We start from the raw sequence: 26,970 nt of genomic DNA on the forward strand, positions 1-26,970 counted from the left end.
TTCCACGTTTTCTTCCTTGTAAGACAGAGGGTCCATCTGGAAATTTTGAATACCCAGTGTAAGGTACACAGCAAACCGTCCTGTGCCAGAGGGGAAAAAACTGAGCCTAAATATGATCAAAACAATCAGTGGTTTTCAATGTTGGTTGCATACTGGGATGATCTGAGGTAGTTTAACAAATTCCTGTGTCTCAGTTTCCCCCCGAGTCTCTGATGTAATTGCTCTTGGATTTGCCTGGGCTTCAGGGATTTTTAATGTATGTATTTATTTATTTTATTTTTTTGAGACCCAGTCTCACTCTGTTGCCCAGGCTGGAGTACAGAGGCGTGATCTCAGCTCACTGCAACCTCTGCCTTCCGAGTTCAAATGATTCTCCTGACTCAGCCTCCTGAGTAGCTGGGAGCACAGGCACCCACCAACACACCTGGCTAATTTTTGTGTTTTAGTAGAGTCAGGGTTTCACCATGTTGGCCAGGCTGGTCTCAAACTCCTGACCTCAGGTGATCCGCCAGCCTCGGCCTCCCGAAGTGCTGGGATTACAGGTGTGAGCCACCGTGCCTGGCCAGCTACAGGGTTTTTAAGAGCTCCCCAGATAATTGTAGTGAGCTACCTTTGAGAATCACTGCTCTGGATTTAACATCCAATTTATAGAAAATACAGGGGAAAGGATAGAACAGCATGGAGTGCAATAAGCAATAGCCACACTGGAACACGCTATAGGACAAACACGCAGTTTCTTTCCTTTCTTTCTTTTTTTTTTTTTTTTTTTTTTTGAGACAGAGTCTCGCTCTGCTCTGTCACCCAGGCTGGAGTGCAGTGGCGCTACCTTCGCTCACTGCAAGCTCCGCCTCCTGGGTTCAGGCCATTCTCCTGCCTCAGCCTCCAGAGTAGCTGGGACTACAGGTGCCCGCCACCATGCCAGGCTAATTTTTTGCATTTTTAGTAGAGACTGGGTTTCACCGTGTTAGCCAGCATGGTCTCAATCTCCTGACCTCGTGATCCGCCCACCTATGCCTCCCAAAGTGCTGGGATTACAGGTTTGAGCCACCGCACCTAGCAACACTCAGTTTCTTTACAAAAAGTTGTAAGAATAAAAGGTGAGGAGGAGAGAGGAACCTACAGGTTAAAAGCGACTAAATTGCTAATTGCAATGTGTAAAGAGATCTTTTTGGATCTTCAGGTGAACAAAGAAAACATATGAAAAGTTTTACACATCAAACAGGAATATTCGAACATTCAGTAGATATTTGATATTAACGGATTGTTTTTAATTTTGAGGTTATAATAACGTGGGGTTTTTTTATTTTTATTTTTTAAACTTTTATTTTAGGTTCATGGGTACATGTGCAGGTTTGTTACACAGGTAAACTCATATTATGGAGGTTTGTTGTACAGACTGTTTTATCACCCAGGTACTAACCTAGTACTCAATAGTTATTTTTTTCTGCTCCTCTCCCTCCTCCCTACCGAAGGCTTTGGGTAGGCCTCAGTGTCTGTTGTTTTATTTTTAAAACAGTTTCTATGTTTCAGAAACATGTTGAAATAACTGAATGAAGTATCTCCAGATTATATATCTGAGATTTACGTGAAAAGAAGCCTATGAGAGGGAGGAGTGGGTGAGGGTGTAGATTAAAAAAATGATTGGCCATGAGTTGATAATTGTTGAAGCTGGGCAATGGGTACACAGGGAACTTGGTATTCTGTTTCCTCTCTTTTTGTATGCTTAAACATTTCCAAAATAAGAAGATTTTTTTAGAAGGCTTAGTCCAAGATATTAACAATTTAATGCTTATTTAAGGATAGAACATTTTTTTCCCATTACAGCGTGCAGTTCTTGGCTTCTTTTTTTCCCACTACACTGTGCAGTTCTTCTTTTGGGGAGACAGGTGTGACCATCTGTCCTGTTCCTTGCCCACCCCCACCGCCTCTCTCTTGCTGACCGTTGCTTCCCAAGGCCAAGGCCAGAGGGCGGAGTAGACATGAGGGCATTAAACCATTAGACAGCTCTCATTTACTGAGTGGTCTTGGGCTCCCACCCTGGCTGGTTTTACAGCTGGCTTTTCCTGGGTTTGGTCACTTTGCTTGTGTTATGGATCAATTTTGTTCTCCCAAAAAACTTTTTTTTTTTTTTTTTGAGAGTCTCGCTCTGTCGCCCAGGCTGGAGTGCAGTAGCATGATCTCAGCTCACTGCAGCTTCTGTCTCCCAGGTTCAAGCAATTGTTCTGCCTCAGCCTCCTGAGTAGCTGGAATTACAGGCGCCCGCCACCATGCCTGGATAATTTTTTTGTATTTTTATTAGAGACGCGGTTCACCATGTCGGCCAGGCTGGTCTCGAAACTCCTGACCTCAGGTGATCCACCCGCCTTGGCCTCTCAAATGCTGGGATTATAGGCGTGAGCCACTGTGCGCAGCCCCAAAAGACATGTTGAGCTCCTAACCCCAGTACCTGTGAATGTGCCTTTATTTAGAGACGAGGTCTTTGCAGATGTAATCAAATTAAGATGAGGTCAGACTGGGTGCTGTGGCTCATACCTGTAATCTCATCACTTTGGGAGGCCAAGGTGGGCAGATCATTTGAGGTCAGGAGTTTGAGACCAGCCAGACCAACATGGTGAAACTCCATCTCTACTAAAAATTCAAAAATTACCTGGTGTGATGGTGCAAACCTGTAATCCCGGCTACTCGGGAGGCTGAGGCAGGAGAATCGCTTGAACCTGAGAGGCGGTGGTTGCAGTGAGCCGGGATGGTGCCACTGCACTCGACTGAGGTCATGCTGGATTACGATGGGCCCTAAATCCTTTGAATGGTGTCCTTACAAGGAAAGAAATTTGAAAACACAGAGGAGACACAGGTGAAATAAGGCCATGTGAAGACAGAGGCAGGGCTTGCATAAGCCAAGGAATGCCAAGGTTGGCAACCAAAGGAGTTAGAAGCAAGGAAGATTATTCCCTAGAGACTTTAAAGGGAGCATGGCTCTGCTGATACCTTGATTTTGAACTTTGAGTCTGTAGAACTGTGAGACAAGTTTCTGTTGTTTTAAACCACCCAGTTTGTGGTACTTTCTTACAGTAGCCCTAAGAAACGAATACACCCGATCCAGACCTTCCCAGCTCTGGGGATGCCTCTTCTGCTGCACGCTGTGTATTTGGTCCCTGGGGATGCCAGCTCCAACTGTGGCTCCCAGGAGCCCAAGCAACACATACTCCTGCAATTGGGGTCCCTCACCTTTGCCGCTGGGTCCACTTGGGCAGGACTTGCATTCTTCTGCCCTAAGTGGTTCAAAGAGTTTGAGTGGGTACACTCTGGTACTAGAGAAAATCTGAAGCAATTCACCAAGTTGGATGAAAAAGGACTTACGTACCCTTGATTTATTAAAATTCATTGTTTTATGTACATTTCTCTTTAATAAAACTCTGAAATGAACATTTGTTTATGCAGTATGATATGATTTAACAATTTATATGACAAGCTTAATAAGGCTGACATTCAATGAACAGAAAAGTAATTTATCGTTTAGTAATCAGAAAAACTTTCAATCCATTTTTATTTTATTTTTAAGTGTCTTTTATTAAAGCTTGTGATTTTTTTATTAATGTAAACAAGCCAAAGGGTGATTGTTTTTGACACACGGCATTGTACCATAGTGTAATGGGTAGTTTTCTTCTCAGTTAACCTTCAATACTCTGTACACACTATTCTGAAATACTGTGGTGAAGTAAGGCCTCGCATCTTTGAGCAGGACGCTACATAAGGGAGGGTTCGCTGCATTGGAAGGGTCTTCCACATCCCAGATTTCAAGCATACTGCAACCAGGCCTGAAAAAAGATAGACATATATATCCATATTAGAAATGTATTCCTGTCCAGAAAAAATAGATACATAACACAACATCCAGATTTTCAGAGACAGATTTATTAAATATTTTAAAGCATCATTTCAAAAAACATAATTTCAGTGTTTAGAAATTTAAAAAATAGAATGAAATTAAGTATGTTGCATTTTCACATCTCATTTAACCGAATGAAAGACATATCCTACAATAAAGCTTCAATATACATTCATAAATATATATTTAAAAGCTCACTTTCAAGATGAAACAAACACAAATGTACTTTCCCAGTACCATCACCATCTAAACATAAGGCCCATTTGTAGTAAAATAAGACAACTTAAAACCTAATCGAATTCCTGATGAATTTCATATTTTTTAGCATAAACTGTCTTGGATTAGCATGAAATCATCCAAGGCAGGGACAGGAGACTCTCATGGCAGTTTGTTTTCTTCAGTGCTTTCCCGTTTTGGGCGGCTGTATGACTGGGCTACACGAGACACTGTTCCTCCCAGGAGAGTAACCCTGCATGGCAGTCATTAAAGGGAAGGAGTCAGGCAAAACTGATGTCTAATTTTTTAACATCTATATTGAAGTATAAGTTACACACAATAAAATTCACCTACTTTATGGGTAAAGTTTGGCAAGTATGGGCAAATGTGTATAGATGTGCGAGCACTACCACAATCATAATACAGAAAATTTCCATCACCCCGACAAGTTCCCTGTGCCCTTTTGCAATCTACCTCCTTCCCCAAACATGGCCTCAGGCAACTACTGTGCTTTCTGCACTATAGTTTTGCTTTTTCTAGGATTTCATATAAATATATTATTAGTCTTTTCACTTTTGGCTTCTTTACCATAGCATGTTTTTGATATTCATATCTGAGCTGTAGTTCCTACAACTTCTGTTGAGGTTCAGTAGTTCCTTCCTTTTTGTTGCTAAATAATATTTCATTGTATACAGAGAGCACAATTTGTTTATCCATTTGCAAGTTAATGAACATTTGAGATGTTTTGAGTTTTTGGTGACCATGAACAATGCCGCTATAAACATTCATGGACAAGGTTTTTTGTGGACGTATGTTATCATTTCTCTTAGGGAAACACCTAGAAGTGGAATTGCTGGGTTGCATGGTTATGTTTGATTAAGTGTGGATTTATCTTTATAAGCAAGTTCAAAACTGTTTTCCAGAGTAGATGCACCATTTTCCATTTCCACCAATAATGCATGAGAGTTTGAGTTGTATCAGTTTTTGTAATTTTAATCATTATAGTATGGTTATGGATGATTCAGAATATCTTCTTTGGTGGAATGTCTATTTAAATATTTTGCCAAATTTTGTGTTCTTATTGAGGTGTGAGAGCTCCTTGTATATTCTGGGTAAACGTCTGCCAGATTTTTTTAGCAGATGTATTAAGGCATAATTGCTCAATAATTACTCAATAAGCTGCACATATTTAGTATCCACTTTGATACATATTAACATGTGTATACAACTGTAAAACAGCAGCCACAATAAAAGTCATGAACATATCCATCTCTCTCAAAAGTTTACTTCCGCCCTTTTGTAATCCTAATTATTGCATGCTTTCTTTTTTGACTGGATTCTTGTCCTCAGTAGAATTATTTTGAGATCCATCCATATTGCTGTATCAATAGTTCGTTCATTTTTATTAGTATTTACATTGTCTGGATATTCTAATAGTGTGTTTATATATTCATCTGTTGATAAATAAGCAGGTCGTTTCCAGTTTGGGGCTATTACAGAAAATAAGGTGCTATGAACATTTGTGTACAATTACTGGGATGGATATATGCTTTCTTTTATGTTAATAAATATAGTAGTTATATGTTTAACTTTTAATAAAATTGCTACACTGTCTTGCAGAGTGGTTGTACCCTATTACTTTAGCACCACTGGTGTATGAGAGTTCTAAGTCCTCCATAGTGTCAGCAACACTTGGCATCATCAGGTTTTTTTTTTTTTTTTTTTTTCAATTATAGCTATTTAGCTATTTTATTAAGTGTTTAGTGATATCTCACTGTAATTTGCATTTGCATTTCACAAATCACGAGTAACATCAAGCATCTTTGTGTGTGATTATTTGCTATCTGTCCTTTTGTCCTTTTTTTAAAAAATTTTTTTATTTTTGAAACAAGGTCTTGCTCTGTCACCCAGTGGAGTGCAGTGGCACAATCTCGGCTCACTGCAACCTCCGCCTCCTGGGTTTAAGCGATTATCCAGCTTCAGCCTCCCGAGTAGCTGGGATTATATGCGCCCACCATCACGCCTGGCTAACTTTTTGTATTTTTAGTAGAGACGGAGTTTCGTCATGTTGGCCAGGCTGATCTCCAACTCCTGACCTCAGGTGATCCACCCACCTCTGCCTCCCAAAATCCTGGAATTACAGGTGTGAGCCACCCACTGTGCCCAGCCTCTTTTGTCCATTTTTAATTGGATTGTTTTCTTACTATGGGGTTTTGAGAGTTCTTTATACATCTAGAGAAAGTCCTTTATCAGACATAGGCTTTGAAAATATTTCCTCCCAGACTGTGGTTTATCTTTTAATTCTTCCTAATACTGTTTATGAAAAAGCAGAGGTTTACAGTTTTAATGAAGTCCTATTTATCAATGTGTTCTTTTGTGGATCATGATGATGTTACTGTATCTGAGAAATCTTAGCCTAATCCAAGGTTACAATAATTTTCTTCCGTATTTTCTTCTAGAAATTTTATATTCTTAGATTCTTAGTAGCAAGTTACCTTCTACTCCTAGTTTGCTGAGAGTTTTTAATCAGTTGTGGATACTGAATTGTGTCAAATACTTTTTCCTGAATGTACTGAGAGGATGATGCGGTCTTTCTTTTTCAGTTTGTTACTATGGTGAATTCACCTAATTGGTTTTCAAATAGTGAGATAACTTTGCATTCCTGGGATAAACTCCACTGGTACATTGTGTATTGTCTTTCTTTAATATATTGCTGGATTCATTTGTTGCAATTTTACTTAAAAATTTCACATATGTGTTCATGATACATTTTGATTGGTTGTTTCCTTTTATTGTAATGTTTCTCTCATGTTGGTTTCAGGATAATGCTGACCTCATAGAACCAGCTGGGAAGTAATCCTTCCTTTTGAATTTTCTGGAATAGTTTGTAGAATTGGAATTATTTCCAGTGAAGATATCTGTCTTAATGTTTTCTTTGTGACAATTCTTTTTACTACAAATATAATTTTATTAATAGATATAAGGTCATTCATAATAAGGTAGTAGATATAAGATTTTCTATGTCTTAAGTGAGCTTTGGTTTTGCATCTTTCAGGGAACTTCTCCATTTTATCTATTTTGTCCTACTTAGTGGAGTAAAGTTGTTCCTAAAACTCCCTCATTATCCTTTTCATTCTTCAGATCTTGTAGTGATAAAATCTTTCTTATTCATGATATTAGTAATTTCTGTCTTCAATCTTTTAGTTTGGGTAGAAGTTAATCAGTTTTATTAATCTTCTCAAGAATCAGTGTTTGGTTTTATTGACTTTTCCCCGTTTTGAGGGGAAATTCACACTGATTTTGATTCTAATTTTTATGCTTTCTTTTCTTCTCCTTAATTTGGAGTTTACTTGTTCTTTTCTTCTAGTTCCTTAAGGTGAAGCCGAGTGACTGATATGAGGCCTTTCTTCTTTTTCTATTATAGGCATTCAACATAAAAACAAATCTCTCTACTGCTGTATCTGCATCCCACAAATAGTGGGATGGTGTTCTCATTTTCCTTTAGGTCAAAATACATTGAAACTAACCCTCCTTTTGTTTCTTCTTGACCATGGATTATCTGGAAGTGTATTACTTAGTTTCTAAACATTTGAGGGAATTTCCACATAGAATTCTGTTACTGATTTCTTACTTAATTTCATTGTAGTCAGAGATTGTACTTTACATGATCTAAAGTATTTTAAATGTGTCAATACTTGTTTTGTGGCCTAGAAACTGGTCTTTTTTGATAAATAGTCTGTGTGTGCTTGAATGTCTATTTTGCTGTTCTAGGGTGGTGTGTACTATAAATGTCAATTAGGTCATATTGGTTGATGGCGTTATTCAAATCTTCTGTATTCTTGCTAAATTTCTTTTTATTCTACAAATTATTTAGAGAAGACTTAAAATTTCTAACTATTCTGTAGATTAGTCTATTTTTTCCTAAAGTTCTATCAGTTGTGCTTCATATATTTGAAGCTCTGTTATCTGAGTGCATAAATGTTCAGGGTTGCTACATTCTCTTGAAATATAAATCCCTTCATTTAAAAATCCTTGTTTAATCTTGATAATATTCTTAGCATTCAAATGTACTTTGATGTTATTACAGCCACACCAGTTTTCACTGACTAGTAGTAGCATCGCATGTCCTCTTCCTATCTGTTAACTTTTAACCTCTTCGTTTCTTTATATTTAAATAAATTTCTTGAAAGTAGCCTATAGTAGGGTCTTGCTTTGCTATGCAATCTGACAATTCTTGCTTTTCATTTGTGGTGTTTAGAACTATATTAGTTTCCTATTGCTGCTATAACAAATTACCACAAACAGTTGCTTAAAGCAACATGTATTTATTCTCTTTCAAATTTTGGAGCTCATAAGTCTAAAATCACGGTATTGGCAGGACTCCAATCCTTCAGGAGGTTCGAGAAGAAAATCCACTTCCTTGCTTTTCCAGCTCCTAGAAGCTGGCCTCATTCCTTGGCTTGTGGCCTTATATCACTCCAACTTCTGCTTCTACCATCATATCACCTTTTTGATCTCTTACTCTTTTACCTCCTCCTTATACTTTGTGATTACATTTGTCCTACCTGGATAATAAGGATAATCTCCACATCTCATGAGCATTAATTTAATCACATTTGCAAATTTCCTTTTTCCATGTAACGTAATTCACAATTTCTGGGAATTAGGACATGGCCATCGTGGGGGGCTCATTATTCAGCCTACCACAAGTCCATTTACACTTAATGTGATAATTGATATGGTTAGATTTAAGTTTATACTCTCGGTGCTTTCTCTTTGTTCCGTCTGATCTTTGTCTCCCTTTCCCACTTCTTCTGCCTTATTTTGGATTGAGTGATTTTTATAATTCCATTTTAATCTTGTTTGTTGCCTTTTGGGTTCTGTCAATTTTTGCTCTACATATTTTGAAATTCTCTTTTAAGTTCATATGCACTCAAATTATTACATCTTTCTCCTGTACTGAACTATTTTGCATTATAAAACATAGTCGTTTCTAGTAATATTCTTTGTCTTAACATCTATCTTATCTGATATTTATATATTTTTCACTTCAGCTTTCTAATGTTTACTCACGTGGTATCTTTTCCATTCTTTTTCCTTCAGCCAATATACATATTTGTATTTAAAGTGCACCTCTGCAGGCAGCCCATAGATAGGTTTTGCTCTTGTATTCAGTTTGCCAATCTCTGCCTTTTATTTGGAAGAATTTAGTTCTCCTTCACTTTGAAATTACTGATATGGTTTGATATAGGCTTGCTGTTGTGCTCTTTTGTTTTTTTAAAAAAACTTTATTTCAAGACATTTGGAGATCCACATTAAGTGAGAGATAATACAAGTAGTTCTTGTATAGACTTTAAACAGCGTCCCCGGCCATGGTAACATCTTGCATATTTGCATAATATCACAGCCAGATAATTCACATTGATAGAATGGCGATAGAGAGCATTTCCATCACCACGGAGATCCCTTGTATGGCCACACATACTATACTTTCCTCACATTCCCACCCCACCCTAGCCCCTCGCAACCACAAATCATTATCTACATCTATAATTTTGTCATTTGAAGACAGTTACATAAACGGAATTATACAGTAGGTAACCTATGGGGATTGTCTTTTCTTCATTCAAACAATTCTCTGGAGATTCATCCAGGATCTTGAGTGTATCAATAGTTTGATCCTATTGCTGAGCAGTATTCCATGGTATGAATAGATCACTATTATTTAACCATTCATCTTGTGAAAAACACCTGGGTTGTTTCAGGTTTAGGCTATTACAAATAAAGCTGCTATAGACATTTTTCTATAGAATTTTGTGTGAACACAACTTTTCATCTGTCTGCGAAAAAATGCCCAGTACAATTGCTGGGTCTTAAGCTGGTTGTATGTTTAGGCTTTTTCCCCTTTTATTTTTAGTTGACAAGTAATACTTGTACATATTTATGGAGTATAGAGTGATATTTCAATGCATAATTACGAAGTGTAATGATAAATCAGGGTAAGGATATCCATCAGTTCAAATGTTTACCATTTGTTTGTGCTGGGAACATTCAGAATCCTGTTCTTTCTTGACATATACGATAAGTTACTGTTAACTAATATTCACTCTAAAGTGGCAGAGAACACTAGAACTTATTCCTTCTATTTATCTCTAATTTTGTATCTCTTAACCAACCTCTCCTTATTTTCTTCTCCTCCTTACCCTTCCCACTCAGACTCTAACTACCACAATTCTACTCTACTTCTATGAGCTACTTCTTTTAGCTTCCACATGAGTGACAACATGCACTATTCATCTTACTGTGGCTGACTGATTTCACTTAATGTATCCAGGTTCATCCATGTCTAGGCTTGCCATTATGCTCTTTTTTCCCCTACTGTTTTATTTTTTGAGTGGTTTTGCTAGGGATGACAACAAGCATCTTTAACATATCATGATTTACTTACCATTTAAATTGGGTTATTTCTAGTAAATCATACATTTCCATTTACTCAATTTTTGTGCTACTGTCATGTATATTTAATTTCTGTCATGAAGTAAAAAATATAATGGTATCACCTTTGCCTTAAATAAAGTCTTCTAAAGATTTTCAGAGAAGAAAATGTGTAGTGATTAATATCCACATATTTACCATTTCCAGCGCATTTCGGTATTTCTTGTATATCTGAGTTACCATCTGGCACCATTTCTCATCAGCTGATAGAACTTCTTGTCCATCTTGAAGTATAAATCTGTTACCAACAAATTATATTAGATTTTTTTGATCTGAAAAATGTATTTTTGGCCTCCATTTTTAAAAGATAATTTCATTAAATATAGAATTCTTGATTTTTCTTCTTCAGCACTTTGAATTACCATTCCAGTGTCTGATAATTTCCACTATTTATGTTGAGACGTCAGATGTTTATATAGCATATCATTTTTTCTCTTATTTTCAAGATTTTCTCTTTATCTTTGATTTTACCATTTTGACTATAATGTGCCTTGCTTTGGTTTTCTTTGGGCTTAACCCAGTTGGATTTGTTGAGCTTAGCAGATCTCTAAGTTAGTAGCTCTTATCAAACTTGAGAAATTTTTGGCCAACATTTCTTCAATATTTTTTCTGTCATGTTCTTTTTTTCATTACACCTAATATTAAAATTATGCATGTGTTGAACTACTTAATGTTACACAGGTCTGTGACATTGGTTATTTTTCAATCTTTTTGGTTCCTGTTCTTTTGATTAACTATTCTCTCTTATCTTCAAATTCACTGAATTTTCTGTTCAAATGTTCTGTTTTCATCTCAAAACTGTTGAGTACATTTAAATAACTTTCATTTCATTTACTATACTTTTCAGTTCTAGAATTCCCATGGGGGCTGGAGTATTTCTATTTCTCTGCTGAGATTCCATATCTCTTCACTCATGGATACCATGTTTTCTTTTAATTTATTGAATATATTTTTCTTAAGCCTTTGAATGTGTTTGTAATAGTGGCTTTGCAGTCTTTGGCTGCTAAATCCAACATCTGGACCTACTTGAATTGGTTTCTATTAACTTATTTTTTTTTTCAGGGTGTTGATCATACTTTCTCATTTTAGTTGGCATCTCTGAAACCTTTTGAACATTGTAAATGATATATTGAAGTGACTGTAGAACCTGTTTTGTTCTTCTGATTGCCAATGTGTTGTTCTAGGAGACAATTAATGTGCCTGAATTTCCTGTCATGTGCAGGAGCTAATATCTCTGCTTAGGAGCCTAAACAAAGGCCTCAAAAGATCCATTACACATCTTAGAATTTTATGATTTTTAGAGATTCAAAATTCAGAAATTAAAAAATTTTAATTTTTTTTATTATGTTTTTCTTAGGATGTTTTTCTTATTATGGCATTTTGGGTTTTATCACTTTTCTTTTAAGTCTTACAAATCCAACTCAGCTATGGTACTGGATGCTAATATCTCACTGTGTTTTAAATTCAAATCCATATTTCAGATATCTAATAAAAATTTTCATATTTCAAAAATTATGAAAAAAGCTAAGTAGAAGATGTTAAATTGAAAAATCAGGATGTTAAAATATACTATAATGTTTGGAATTAAATTCTACTTCATTGATAGTATAATTTTACTTCTCTAGATGAAATAATTTAAACTAAGATACCAGGATAATATTTTAATGAATTTAAACTAAAATCTCTTAAAAAATCAGGACTATTGTAATAAAGTGAAACATTTGTTGCTTAAAAATATACCATATCAGAGAGCATAGGGTTAATACTCACTTAGTTCTCACAACACACCATGCCTCTTCTAAAACATAGTAATTCACATGTAACTCCAACAATTTATCTCTTACTTCTTTGGCAGATTTTCGACTATATGTAGAATAAACTATTTTTGTCTGGGCCCTTTAAATTTAAACAATAGTTTAAAAGATTTTAAAATGAATGATAATAGAGTAGACTAAAAAAATTGAAATCTCAATACTCACTGGGTGGAACACTGATATACATGACTCAGAACAGCATCAACTATTTTGGGGATGGCAGTTTCCACATTCCTACTTATATTTTGAATGTAATAAAACTTATAGCAATTTTAATTCTGCATATACTGCTTATTAGTGTTTAAAATAGTCTAAAGTTGTACTGGGTAGCAGAGAGCAGCTTAGGATATGACATTTTCTTCTCATAATTCACTAAGTTTTCAGAGAATATATTCTGACAGAGACTGAATGTAGTGAAAACATATCTTTAAATGCTTAATTTCATCTAAAGAAGCTCTGACAAACACATGAATTGAAACTGAGTGTATCAAGTAGAACACTTAGACAATGGGCATCCAGGGTGTCAGAACAGGTAGGAAAAGCACCTTCACAGAATCTTGAGAAATGGGGATGGTCACCAAAATATGGTACAATAGGTGATTTGACCATAGTGGAAGTTCTTACAATATCCTGACAGACTATCACTTATGCATTGGATGTTGCTTAGAATTTCAAGCATATGGGATGCTCAGTCACCACAGTGGTTTCCATGTCAGTTCACCACAGTAGAATAGAGACAGCATCAGGTACATTTCTAAGGTGTCTGACTCCAAGCCCTGGCTCCTAGACAGCAGACCTAAAACTTTTAAATAATTTAAACAATTGCCTCTAACAACAGGCCAAAAATCCACTTTTAAAAAAGATTATACTGACAACTACTAGAATAACCAAAATAATTTTTTAAACCAGCCATTTAAGGAAAGCAAAACTTTTAGACATCAATGGAAACTAGAGTTCTCATAATCAGCTAGCAAAAATTTTCATGAAAGCATGTAATATATAATAGCAACTTTCATGTACTTTTTCAACCTGTCACAAAAGGCTAGTCATTGGCCACCACTAAGATCTAGAAGTCATTTCTTAAATCAGAGTGAGGCTTGTGATGTAGAGCAGGGGTTGGCAAACCATGGCTGTGAGTAAAATCCATCCTATCTCCTGTTCCAACTACCTAGGAGTTTTACTGGAATACACACACACATCATAAATATGTGACACATTTGTCACTTTGGGAAAAACTGGCTTTTGCATTTTTCAGTTTTCAGAGGTCTGCTTGCTCCAGAGGCGACAGGTATATATTGTCATTTCTGGATGGTTATTGTCATTTTTTTTTTAACTTCCAGCATGAAAATGCGGATGAGTTTGTGTGTGTGTGTGTAAAAATTTTCCCAATTCCTAAGAATTGGGAGTCACCAAGTGAGTCTTGATGAAATATTCATCGGCCGCCAACCTCAAGTCTGCCATCTTTGTAATGTGGATGATCTACAATGGGATGAAGTGTAGACAGCTTGACGCCATTGTAGGCATGGCACCTGCGAAGATGGCATCTGAAAAAAAAAAGGCTATATTCTTCAATAAAATGTTTTAAAGAAAATCAGAAGTTAAACTTACCTCTAATATGTGAACCCAAATTAAGAAGGATGATGCCTATTTACATGACGGTGGACCTCATTCTTTTTATTGACTCAATAGCTACTCACTGTCTACTATAATAATAGCTGACTTTTGTTAAATGCTATCTTGGTGCTAGAAACTGTGCTCTATATTTTAGTAAGAATTAAATAACTTAATTTGCACAATTCTAAGAGGTGGGTCCTCTGTTCTTTGTAGAATCTACAAACTGAGCATGTGTGGGGTCTGGGTTGCACACTCATTAGAATCTAATGCCTGATGATCTGAGGTGGAACAATTTCATCCAGAAACTACCCCATATCCCCCAGTTCTGTGGGAAAAAATGGTCTTCCACGAAACCAGTCCCTGGTGCCAAAAAGCTGGGGACTGCTGTTGTAGATGATGAAGAGACAGAGCCAAGTTAAGTGACTTGCCCAAGACTGCACAGCCAGGAAGTTCCAGAGCCTGCCCTCTTAGCTGCTTCACTAAAGCTTCCTGCTATGCTAGACCACCACGCGAACAGCAGGACTACAAACACACATGAAACAAAAAGAATGTAAAATGTCATATCTGTTCCAATAATGTGAAATGCCAGGAACTGAGAGACTGCTGTGAAGGGCAAGGCTCATGGGACATTTTTTCAAATGACTTTTGTGGCTTGTGAACTATGGTCCTGTGGATGTGCCATAAAAAGAGAAAAGCATTGTTTTCTTCCCTCAGATAATCTTTAATTAAGTTCTCAGAGTTACCATTTGACTTGACACCATTTATACATGCCATGAAATCATTTCATTATTTGCTGCTAGTACTTTTTGGAGTAATGACATGTATAAATTTGGTCATAACAAGAGATACATCAAAATCTACTATCTGGCTTCCATTTCATCTCTTGAAGCACCAGAAGACCAAATGCTTACTTCCCGATACTTTGGTATAAAAAACAATTATATACTTGTGAAGGTTATCATTTTTAATCAGTACAATAAAATCAGTAATAAAGACAAGACATATTATTCAGATCTACTGTAAAAAAAACTATGTTGGAGAGGAGATGGAGCATGATGACCAAGTAGAAGCCTCCACCGTTCATCTTCCCCTCAGGAACACCAAATGTGATAACGATCTACACAAAAAGCACCTTCATAAGAACCAAAAATCGCTTAGGTACCAGGTTGGCCACAGTGGGGAGGAGCACCAAGCAGGCTCTTGTGGTCCCCGATTCCAGGTCTTGGCTCTTGGGTGGCATTTCTGGACCTGCCCTGGGCTGGAAGAGAGCCCGCTGCCCTGAAGGGTGAGTCCTAGGCCTGGCAGCACTTACCACAAGCTAACTGAAGAGCCCTTGGGCTTTAAGTGAATGCTGGCAGTAGCCAGGCAGTACCTCCCATGGGCCTGTGGTAGTGGTGGAAATGGAGAGAGACCCCTCTGCCTGGGGAAAGGGGAAGGAAGGGTGGGAAGGACTTTGTCTGGTGGTTTCAGCACCAGCTCAGCTGCGGTAAGATAGAGCATCAAGTAGATTTCTAAGGTGTCTGACTCCAGGCCCTGGCTCCTGGACAGCAGCATCTCTGGACCTGACTCTGACCTGGGGGATCTTGCCACCCTGAAGGGAAGGTCACCAGCCTGGTTTGCTTTGATACTTGCTGACTGTAGAGCCCTACACCTTGGGCAAACATAGGTGGTAGCCAGGCAGTAGTTACAATGAGCTTTGGGCAAGACTCAGTGCTGTGCTAGCTTCAGGTCTGACCCAACACATTCCCAGTAGTGGTGGCCACAGAGGTGCTTATGTCACCCCATCCCAAGCTCCAGGCAGCTTAGCACATAGAAAAAGAGAGAGAGACTCCATATGGGAGACAGTAAGGGAAGAGAAACAAGAACTTCTGCCTGCTAATCCTGAGAATTCTGGATTTTATCCAAGACCACCAAGGTAGTACCTCTAAGAGTCTGCAATAGCTTCAGCATTACTGGGCATGGGGTGCCTCCTAGTGCAGATACAGCTGCAGCGACCAGAAACTTAGATCACAACACCAAAGTCCCTTTGAATACTTGGAAAGCCTTTCCAAGAAGGATGGGTACAAACAAGCCCAGACTGCAAAAACTACAATAAATACCTAACTCTTCAATGCCCAGACACTGACAAACATCCACAAGCATCAAGACCATCCAGGAAAACATGACCTCACCAAACAAACTAAATAAGGCACTAGGGGCCCAATCCTGGAGAGACAGAGATATGCAGCCTTTCAGACAGAGAATTCAAAATAGCTGTGCTGAGGAAACTCAAAGGAATTCAAGATAACACAGAGAACGAATTGGTAATCCTATCAGATAAAGTCAACAAATACATTGAAATAATTAAAAAGAATCAAGCAGAAATTCTGGAGCTGAAAAATGCAACTGACATATTGAAGAATGTACAAGTCTCTTAATAAGCAGAACTGATCAAGCAGAAGAAAGAAATAGTGAGCTTGAAGACAAGGAGTTAGAAAGAGAGACAGCAGTAGGAAGTTTATTCAAAAGTATAACAGAGAACTTCTCAAAGCTAGAGAAAATATCGATATTCAAGCACAAGAAGGTTCTAGAACACCAAGCAGATTTAACCCAAAGGCTAACTCAAGTCATTTAATATCAAACTCCCAAAGTTCAAGGATAAAGAAGGGATCCTAAAAGCAGCAAGAGAAAAGAAACAAATAACATACAATGGAGCTCTAATACATATCTGGCAGCAGACTCTTCAGTGGAAACCTTACAGGCCAGGACAGCATGTCATGACATATTTAAAGTGAAGGAAAAAAACCTTTTACCTGAGAGTAGTGTATCCAGAGAAAATGTTCTTCAAACCTAAAGGAGAAGACTTTCTCAGTCAAACAAAAGCTGTGAAATTTCATTAACACCAGACCTATCCTATAAGAAATGCTAAAGGAAGTTCTTCAATCTGAAAGAAAAGGACATTAATGAGGAAGAAATAATCAGAAGGTACAAAACTCACTGGTAATAGTAAGTACACAGAGAAACACAGAATATTATAGCAGTGTAATTATGGTGTATAAACAACTTATGTAAGTAGAAAGACAAAAAGATGAACCAATAAAAAATAACTACAATAACTTTTCAAGAGACAGTGCAATAAGATATAAATAGAAACAACAAAAAGGTAAAAAGTGGGGAGATGAAGTTAAAGTTTAGAATTTTTATTAGCTTTCCTTTGGCTTGTTTGTTTATGCAATCAGGGCTGTCATCAGTTTAAAATAATGGGTTATATTATTTGCAAGGCTCATGGTAACCTCAAGTTTAAAAACATACAATGGATATACAAAAAATAAAAAGCAGTAAGTTAAAACACACCACCAGAGAAAAATCACCTTCAATGAAAGAAAGAGAGGAAGGAAGAGAAGACCACAAAACAATGAGAAAACAAATAACGAAATGGCAGGGTAAGTCCATATCAATAACAACACTGAATGTAAATGAATTAAACTCTCCAATCAAAAGACAAAGAGTGGCTGAATAAGAAAACAAAACCCTAAGAATCTGTTACCTACAAGAAACACACTTTACTTGTAAAGGCAAATATAGACTGAAAACAAAGGGATGGAAAATTATATTCCATGCTGATGGAAACCATAAAAGAACAGGAATAGCCATACTTATATCAGACACAATAGAGTACAAGACAAAAACTATAAAAAGAGACAAAGAAGGTCATTATATAATGATAAAAGGGTTAATTCAGCAAGAGTATACAACAATTATAAATATATATACACCCAATACTGGAGCACCCAGATACATAAAGCAAATATTATCAGAGCTAAAGAGAGAGACAGAGAAAGACAGATCCCAATACAATAATAGCCTGAGACTTCAACACCCCACCTTCAGCAGTGGACAGATCATCTAGACAGAAAATCAACAAAGAAACACTGAACTTAATCTGCACTATAGATCAAAAGGACCTAATAGATACTTACAGAACATTTCGTCCAACAGCTACAAAATACACATCCTTCTCAGCACCTGGATCATTCCTTGAGGACAGACCACAAAACAAGGATAGGCCACAAAACAAGTCTTAAAACATTTTTTAAAAATTGAAACAATATCATGTATCTTCTCTGACCACAATGGAAAAAAACTAGAAATCAGTAGTAAAAGGAATTTTGGAAACTCTACAAACATAGAAATTAAAGAATATGCTCCTGAATGACCAGTGGGTTAACAAAGAAATTAAGAAGGAAATTGAAAATTTTCTTGAACCAAATGATAATGAAAACACAACATATCAAAATCTATGGGATACAGCGAAAGCAGTATTAAGAGGGAAGTCTAGGCCGGGCGCGGTGGCTCAAGCCTGTAATCCCAGCACTTTGGGAGGCCGAGACGGGCGGATCACGAGGTCAGGAGATCGAGACCATCCTGGGTAACACAGTGAAACCCCGTCTCTACTAAAAATACAAAAACTTAGCCGGGCGAGGTGGCAGGCGCCTGTAGTCCCAGCTACTCGGGAGGCTGAGGCAGGAGAATGGCGTGAACCCGGGAGGCGGAGCTTGCAGTGAGCTGAGATCCGGCCACTGCACTCCAGCCTGGGTGACAGAGCGAGACTCCGTCTCAAAAAAAAAAAAAAAGAGGGAAGTCTATAGCTATAAATGCCTACATCAAAATAGAAGAAAACCCTCAAATCGACAACTCAATGATGCATCTTAAAAAACTAGAAAAGGGCAAACAAAACCCAAAGTTAGTAGGAGAAATGAAATAATAAAGATCGGAGCAGAAATAAATGAAATTGCAATGAAGAAAACAATATAAAAGATCAACTGGTTTTGTGAAAAGATAAAATAAACAAATCTTTAGCCAGACTAAGAAAGAGAGAAGGTCCAAATAAATAAAATTAGAGATTAAAAAAAGGAGACATTACAACCAATATTGCAGAAATTAAAGGATCATTAGAGACTACCATGAGCAACTGTATGCCGATCAATTAGAAAACCTAGAAATGGGTAAATCCCTAGATATGTAAAACCTACCAAGACTGAACTACATAGAAATCCAAAACCTGAACAGATCAATCACAAGTAATGAGATCAAATCTCTAATGAAAAGTCTCCCAGCAAAGAAAAGCCCAGGACCTGATGGTTTCACTGCTGAATTTTATCAAACATTTAAAGAAGAACTAATATCAATCCTACTCTAATGATTCTAGGAAACAGAGGAGGAGGGAACACTTCCAAACCTGTTGTATGAAATCAATATCACTTTAATACCAAAACCATACGAAGACTCATCAAAAAAAAAAAAAAAAACTACGGGCCAGTATCTCTGATTAATGTTAATGCAAAAATCCTCAACAAAAAACTAGCAAACTGAATTCAATAACACATTAAAAAGATTATTCATCATGACCAAATAGGATTTATCTCAGGGACACAAAGATGGTTCAACACAGCAAATCAATGTGATACGTAATATCAACACAATGAAGGGGGAAAAATCATATGATCATCTCATCTCCATAGATGCAGAAAAATCATTTGATAAAATTCAACATCCTTTCAGGATAAAAACCTTCCAAAAAAACTTGGGTATAGAAGGAACATTAATCAACATAATAGAAGCTATATGCGGCAAACGCACAGCTAGTATCATACTGAGTGAGGAAACACTGAAAACCTTTCTTCTAAGATCTGGGACATGACAAGGATGCTCACTTTTTACCACATTATTCAACATAGTAATGGAAATCCTAGCTAGAGCAATCAGACAAGAGAAAGAAATAAAGGGCATCCAAATTTGAAAGGAAGAGGTCAAATTATCATTTTTTTGCAGGTGACATGATCTTATATTTAGAAAAACCTAAAATCTCCACCAAAAAAAAACTATTAGAACTGATAAATTCAGTAATGTTGTAGGATACAATATCATACAAAAATCATTAACATTTCTATATGCCAACAGAGAACAACCTGAAAAAGAAAATTTAAAAAGTAATTCCATTTACAGTAGCTGCACATAAAATTAAATACCTAGAAATTAACCAAAGAAATGAAAGATCTCTAGAATGAAAGCGATGCAAAACTGGAGAAAGAAATTGAAGAAGACACAAAAAAATGGAAAGCTATTCCATGTTCAAGCATTGCAAGAATCAGTATTGCTAAAATGTCCATACTATTCAAAGCAATCTACAGATTCAATGCAATTTCCATCAAACAACTAATGATATTCCTCACAGAAACAGAAAACAAAAATCTTTATTTATATATAAAAACAGAAAAGACCTAGAATAACCAAAGCTATCCTGAGCAAGAAAAAAACTGAAGGAATCACAATATCTGACTTCAAATTATACTACAGAAGTATAGTAATCAAAACATCATGGTACTGCCATAAAAACAGACACACAAACCAGTGAAACAGAAGGAGAACCCAGAAAGAAATCCATACATCTACTGTAAAGTTATTTTTTACAGCAATCCCAAAAATATACACTGGGGAAAGGGTAAATCTCTTCAATAAATGGTGCTGGGAAAACTGGATATCCATATGCGGAAGAATGAATCTACACGCCTATCTCTTGCCACATACAAAAATCAAATCCAAATGGATTAAAGACTTAAATCTAAGACCTCAAACTCTGAAATTACTACAAGAAAACTTTGGGGACACTCTCCAGAACTCTGGATTGAGCAAAGATTTCTTGAGTAAATACCCGGGAAGCACAGGCAACCAAAGCAAAAAAGAACAAATGGGATCACATCAAGTGTAAAAGCTTCAGCACAGCAAAGGAAACAATCAGCAAAGTGAAGAGACAACAGAAAGAATGGGCGAAAATATTTGCAAACTACCAATCTGACAAGGAATTAATAACCAGAATATATAAGGGACTCAAACAACTCTGTGGGGAAATATATATATATATATATATCTACTTTAAAAATGGGCAAAAGATCTGAATAGACACTTCTCAAAAGAAAACATACAAGTGGCAAACAGGTACATGAAAAGGTGCTCAACATTACTGATCATCAGAGAAATGCAAATCAAAACTATAGGGAAATAGAATCTCACTCCAGTTAAAATGGCTATTATTCAAAAGACAGGCAATAACAAATGGCGGTTATCCATAAAACAGGAAAAGATGTGGAGAAAAGGGAACTCTCGTACACTTTTGGTGAAAATGTAAATTAGTATAACCACTATATAGAAGAGTTTGGAGGTTCCTCAAAAAACTAAAAATAGAGTTACCAAATGATCCAGCAATCCTACTCTTAGATATATACCCCAAAGAAAGGAAATAAATGTTCAGAAGAGGTATCTGCACTCCCATGTTTATTGCAGCACTTCTCACAATAGCCTAGATTTGGAAGCAACCTAAGTGTCCATCAACAGGTGAATGGATAAAGAAAATGTGGTACACTGACACAACACAATGCTACTCAGCCATAAAAAAGAATGAGATCCTGTCATAAAAAAAAAGAATGAGATGCTATCCATAACATGGATGGAACTGGAGTCCTTTACATTAATTGAAATAAGCCAGGTACAGAAAGACAAACTTTGCATGTTCTTACTTACTTGTGGGAGCCAAAAATTAAAAGAGTTGAACTCATGGAGATCAAGAATAGAATGATGGTTACCAGAGGCTGGGAAGGATAGCGAGGGGGTGGAGGGGAAGTGGGGATGGTTAATGTGCACAAACAAAATAGAAAGAAAGGATAAGATGTAGTGTTTGGTAACACTATAGTCAACAAAATTTAATTGTACATTTAAAAACAACTGAGAGAGTATTACTGGATTGTTTGTAACACAAAGGATCAATGCTTCAGGTGATGGATACTCCATTTACCCTGATGTGATTATTATACATTGTATGCCTGTATCAAAATATCCCATCTACCCCATAAATATACACACCTGCTATGTACCCACATAAATGAAAAACTTTGAGAACCCTGAGTGTTTCCTTTCCAATATAACTAAGCATTCTAAATGCAACTCTGAATGAAAATTTCTTTATATGCCTCAAACTTGAAAATATGTAAGCCAGTCAAAGAATGTGTATTTATTATTGGAGACTCAATAATTAATGATGACAAGCTGTTAAGCTAGAGAAGTGGTTCTCAAGCAGGTATGATTTTGCTCCCTAGGAAGCACTGTCAACTCTGGAGACATTTTTGGATGTCACGCTATGGGGAGGAGGGAGGAGATGCTGTTGGCATCTTGTAGATAGAGGCCAAGGATTTCTTGTAATTCATAGTACAGCCTCAATGTCAACAATGCTAAGGTTGGGAAATGCTGGGCAAGAAGAACTTAAAGCCCAGGGCCAGGGTCTTCCAGAAAAAACTAGGCACACCTGTCCAGCAAGAGCTGGACCCACTGAGTTGTCGTCTATGGCAGACAGAGAGGAAGAAATACCCTCCCCCTCCACCTTCTGTTTTTTTGGCTGTGAAGTAAATGAGCATAACAAGGAAAAATCAGGTATTTTCCTATCACTGTATGGAAGTCTCCATTTAGCCTACACACAGATTAGAAAAAGGTATTCCCCTGACTTGACAGAGCCCCATTTGTACATGGCTTGCTGAGTGGACCACAAGCTGGATTTAAGCTTTCACTTATCCTCTCAATTGGTCACCTTTGTGCAGTGCACAAACTATACAGCCTTACATGGCAGGCCTCAATATAAGCACGAGTCCCACTAATACTACAAAACTTCATACAGCTTTTAATATGTGGTAGCCATGAGAAAACTCATAATAAGAGTAATTAAAAGGAGAGTAAGACAGATTGAAAAGAAGATCAAAGAAGAGGCATCTAAAAGTGAGACAGGGGTTTGTAGCAGTTATCTTAGAAGGATAAGTTGCCAAACGTAGGCTCTCTGTCAGGAATGTAATACAAACACCAGAACAAAGAAAGACACAAGAAAATATTAAAAGGGCAGCTACCTTTAAAAGCTTGGGAAAAATAGCCATAACTGGGGAGGGGTAAGGGAGAGTAAAGAAAGGGAGTGACTATCTTGATCTCCTATGTGGAAAAAGTCAGTTGGGGATTACTTTTAAAATTCGAATTAAACTAGCTAGGCAGTTTAACGAGGCGCTGTCACCTACACCCTTTGAAAGCTATAGACCAAATATCTTAGTTAATGTCTATAAAGATTTACCTTAATGATGGTTAATTAGTAAAAAAGTGGCTATCAAATAAGAAATAAGAGGAAAGAAGCTCAGGAGTCATAAGAAAATTTAAATAAACCACAGTGAAGACCTCGTACCAGAGAAAGTTTCTAAATATCAAAAATAATCTTAGATTTACAAATTTAGTTACATAAAATGTTATAGAATATACTTATTCTCTGGAAAGGTATTTAAAAATATCTATCTGCTTGAGGTAGTTCTGAATAAAGACAGGAAGAAAAGAAGGTAAGCTAAAAAGAAAATTTTGGAGTATTTAAAAGTAGGGTGTATACTATCTCTGTGAGATGATTTCGTGAAGAAAATAGAATATTCAAGACTTTAACTCTTCTGCCGATGACCTGTTTACAGAATTAGAGGAGATGGCACTGATTGGAGTGACAGAAGCGGTGCCAGTTCTCCCCACCATCAAGAGTATCTTCTGCTGTGCCTGGCACAAGGTGTGAAATTTCATTTTTAAAGATTTACTTCTTTGATTTGTCATTGTTATGGTTAAAATGCTATAGTGCTCTCTGAGAGTTAAAGGACATAACTTGTGAAAAATCATTAATTTCCTGGTGCTAATTTAAATTATTTGATAATTATCTGGGAGGGGCTTAAAGGGGGCACAAAATTGCCTTTTGAAAGGGTTTAATTGATTGACATTACAATAGTCTGCTCAAAGTCTGTGAGAGTATGAATGCCTATGTAAATCTGTCATACACACATGAAAACATATATCAGAAATGACAATTATATAACACACACAAATGTGTTTGTATGTTTGTGTAAAACTATGCATATAACCAAATACTTATACACCTGGTGTGGTATTGTATTTGATCCACTGTAAAAGTTCTTCCTGAGGCAAATTATTAAATTATCCTATTATGCTCCATTGATTATGGAGGTTTGCATAACCTTGTATTGACATCACTGTTAGAATGCCAAAGATAACATTCTCAAAACGAACTCTGCAAAAAAGCCAGCCAAAGAGCTGACGACATAAACCATTTATTTATAGTTCTTATATGAAGAGTACTGCAGGGTCAACAATAAATTCTCACCTTATTACTCAAACCAATGTGAATTACCCTTTGATATCAGCACATATATATACAGAATTACCATCTCCGGTTGTTTCCAAAGCAACGAATATGTTGGCATTACAGGGCCCAGGTGAAAACGGAACTTTCTCTCCCCTGGGAAGAATTAAGGAAGCAATGCCTGATCCTTCTAGTACTAATTTACTACCAAGGATTAAAATAAACAAATCACAACTGTGAAACATCTTAGAACTAAATCCTTTCATCCTTGGCTGCCTTTTGTGGACATCGTTAGTAGACAGGGAAGTCCTATTAGCTTGATATATATAGATTCTTCTCAGGAAAACAGGCATTATGGTATTTTAAGGCTATACACTCATAATCAAAACTAAGTAAGGTGTTTGTAGAAGTACCTGAGGCCTAATATTCTAGCTAATTTATCTACTTCTTTTGTATGTTAGATACAGTGATAGAACCCCAGAATTTCTTATAGATTCTTTGAGCCAAATGGGACCATACTAGAGCAATTACTCTGCATCTGCTCTGGTATTGGATGAGCACTTCAGGGTACTTTTTTTTTTTGAGACAGAGTGTCACTCTGTCTCCCAGGCTGGAGTGCAGTGGTGCGACCTCAGCTCACTTCGACCTCTGCTTCCCGGGTTTAAGCAATTTTCCTGCCCCAGCGTCCTGAGTAGCTGGGATTACAGGCACACACCACCATGCCTGGCTAATTTTTGTATTTTAGTAGAGACGGGGTTTCACCATGTTGGCCAGGTAGGTCTCGAACTCTTGACCTCAAGTGATCTGCCCACCTCGGCCTTCCAAAGTGCTGGGATTTCAGGTGTGAGGCATCATGCCCGGCCACCAGGAAACTTTTTTTTTTCTTTCTTTTTTTTTTTGAGACAGAGTCTCACTCTGTCACCCCGGTTAGAGTGATGTGGTGCGACTTGGCTGACTGTAGCCTCTGCCTCCCAGGTTCAAGTGATTCGCCTGCCTCAGCCTCCCAAGTAGCTGGAATTACAGGCACGTGCCACCATGCCTGACTAATTTTTGTATTTTTAGTAGAGATGGGGTTTTACCATGTCAGCCAAGCTGGTCTCGGAACTCCTGGCCTCAAGTGATCTGCTCGCCTTGGCCTCCCAAAGTGTTGTGATTACAGGTGTGAGCCACTGTGCCAGGCACTCTTACACAGACCTGAACTCCGAAAGGTTATGTTCATAGACAGGATATTAACAGGGGAAATATTTGCCTAATCACTTGTTATAGAAATATCAATTTAAAATCTAGAAATACTTTTCAAAGCCACTTGAAATTGCTTTTCTTGCTTATAGTGAATCATGAAGTAATATTTTAAATCATTTAAATTAGTTAAAAACACTTAGTGTGTTTGTATTTTGAATTAGTCAGCAAAGCTGCGGTAACTTTAAGTGTAGTTACTATAGTTTTTATGGTATTGTTATACAAGAATGAATCCCTTACCTGTCGAGAGCATATCAAGGAAGCCATAACACACACGTGTGGTGTCAAAAACAGCTTTAGCCTCATAATTAAAATGCCAAGGGCAGTAAACACTAACAACTGCAATGTGTGAAAAGTCAGCTACAAAAACACAAATAAGACAAAATCACATTTTTGCTTTTCATATTTTTAAATTAATGAAGTATATTAAAACTATATTATTCATTAAGACAAGGATCTTCTAACTTAGTAATGAGCCTATTAGTATTCATTCATTCAGCAACAATTTATCGAATGCTGACTATGTTCCAGGTCCTCTTCTGGGTGCTTCAGATACAACAGTGAGCAATTTCTGCCCTTGTATTGTATTTAAGTACATTTAGTAACGAAAGACAGACAATACATAGACATAGCAAATAAATAAATCCATTACATAGTCTACTGTAAGGCAATAAGTGCAGCCGGCAAGAAAATGGAGCAGGCAGAGGAGCCAGGGAGAGCAGGAGGTGGTGCGAGGAGGCGGAGGACCAACACAGCGGGCCTCACTGTAAAGTGACAAAGTTACCAATGCATCCCTGATGCAAACATCTGAAATCTACAATGCTCCGAAATCTGAAACTTTTGAGTACCAATATGATGTTCAAAGGTTATGCTAAAACAAATGCTCATTGAAGCATTTTGGATTTTGGATTTTCAGATTAGGGATCTCAACTAGTAACTACAGTGTAAATATTCCAAAATTCAATAAAATCTGAAATCTGAAACACCTCTAGTCCTAAGCATTTTGGATAAGGGATACTCAACATGTGTCATAAACTCTCCCTATTAAGTTCAAATTCAGTTACCCACTCCTGTAAATTTGACCTTTACCTCAATACCCACTTAAAGTTCTATCAAATAGGAAATATCTCTAGTCCATATTGATCTTTTCCTTTTTATGCTACAAAATGATTTTGCACCATATAAAATGTTGTCTTGTTTCCTTTGTAAACTTACACATACTGAAGAGCAGGAACATTACTTTAGTATCTTTTGTGTCCTTCAACACTTCTGAGCTTGTCACTGACTGACCAGCAAATCTACGTGGTGGCAGATGGCCACCAGTCACAGGGCCAAGGGCGCCTGCCCTAATGGACTGTAGCTGATTAGCTCAGCAGGTTAGAAACCAAATGCTTGTTATTGTTAAATGAATGCAATTTAATTTAATTCTGTACTATAGTAATAAATCAGCCTTCTAGCTTTTAAATCCTTATTACTATTCAAAAGTGAGAGCAGATGAAAGAGCGAGAAGGATC

General features: G+C 37.1%; 1 pseudogene; it reads right to left on the reverse strand.

Moving 5' to 3' along the window:
- Nucleotides 1–3,419: 3,419 nt before the first annotated feature.
- Nucleotides 3,420–26,970, reverse strand: part of LOC106997473 (putative C-mannosyltransferase DPY19L2) — a 105,545-nt pseudogene continuing 81,994 nt past the window's right edge.

This window comes from Macaca mulatta, chromosome 3 (assembly GCF_049350105.2).
Source record: "Macaca mulatta isolate MMU2019108-1 chromosome 3, T2T-MMU8v2.0, whole genome shotgun sequence".
Lineage (NCBI taxonomy): Eukaryota > Metazoa > Chordata > Mammalia > Primates > Cercopithecidae > Macaca > Macaca mulatta.